This window comes from Morus notabilis, unplaced genomic scaffold, assembly GCF_000414095.1.
Source record: "Morus notabilis unplaced genomic scaffold, ASM41409v2 Scaffold553, whole genome shotgun sequence".
Taxonomy (NCBI): Eukaryota; Viridiplantae; Streptophyta; class Magnoliopsida; order Rosales; family Moraceae; genus Morus; species Morus notabilis.
The window spans coordinates 102,257-102,835 of record NW_010356884.1 but is presented as its reverse complement, the minus strand read 5'-3'; positions in this window follow the sequence as shown (position 1 = coordinate 102,835).

The window sequence follows — 579 nt, the reverse complement described above, 5'->3', positions numbered from 1 at the left end:
CCCTTCAGTCTGAATCCTCAGCGATCACTGATGCAAGACAACACTTTAGGATTAATTCTCATTCCTAAAGCAATCCAAATCTCAATTTCCAACCAAGATTTCCTATTAGTGTGCCCTAATCCATTTTCATGTTTCAAATTATCATTCCAAGGGTTTTTAATCTCAAACAAGGATTAACAATGCTAATCCATCTATCTCAAGTCCCCAAATGAAGCTAATTTGGGTTCTCCCAAAAAACATGGGTCAAAACAGCAATTTCAGGCCGAACAGGGTCAAACCCCGTGTCAACCGGTCGACCGGTGACAGAGCAGTGCAACACTACCGGTCGACCGGTAGTGTGCACACCGATCGACCGGTCAGCCTGCAATCCAGTCAACCGCATAGGTCGACCGATTTCCATGTGATCCGGTCGACCGCACTGGTCGACTGGTGGAATTAGCTGCGCGAGAGAAGCTCGCGGAAATCAATCCAAAACCTGCAAATCCAGTCCCAAATCGAGATTTTTCAAAGGGAAACCACTAGATCTGGGTTCTAGGTGTTGGGAATGGTGTCCAGAACCCAAGATCTCCAATTTCTACT